The sequence below is a fragment of the Bison bison genome, unplaced genomic scaffold (genome assembly GCF_000754665.1).
Source record: "Bison bison bison isolate TAMUID 2011002044 unplaced genomic scaffold, Bison_UMD1.0 scf7180017864204, whole genome shotgun sequence".
Lineage (NCBI taxonomy): Eukaryota > Metazoa > Chordata > Mammalia > Artiodactyla > Bovidae > Bison > Bison bison.
Window position 1 is genome coordinate 367,236 of NW_011494776.1, and position 304 is coordinate 367,539.

General features: G+C 43.8%; 1 protein-coding gene across 1 annotated transcript in view; it reads left to right on the plus strand.

Moving 5' to 3' along the window:
- The window catches only part of LTN1 (listerin E3 ubiquitin protein ligase 1), a 59,504-nt gene that overhangs the window by 40,986 nt on the left and 18,214 nt on the right, over positions 1-304 (plus strand). The window lies entirely within an intron of this gene.

The following is a 304-nucleotide window of genomic DNA, read 5'->3' on the forward strand; positions in this document are numbered from 1 at the left end:
ACTGGTTGGATCTCCTTGCAGTCCAAGGGACTCTCAAGAGTCTTCTCCAACACCAGAGTTCAAAAGCATCAATTCTTCGGTGCTCAGCTTTCCTCACAGTCCAACTCTCACATCCATACATGACCACAGGGAAATCCATAGCCTTGACTAGACGGACCTTTGTTGCAAAGTAATGTCTCTGCTTTTGAATATGCTATCTAGGTTGGTCATAACTTTCCTTCCAAGGAGTAAGCATCTTTTAATTTCATGGCTGCAGTCACCATCTGCAGTGATTTTGGAGCCCAGAAAAATAAAGTCTGACACT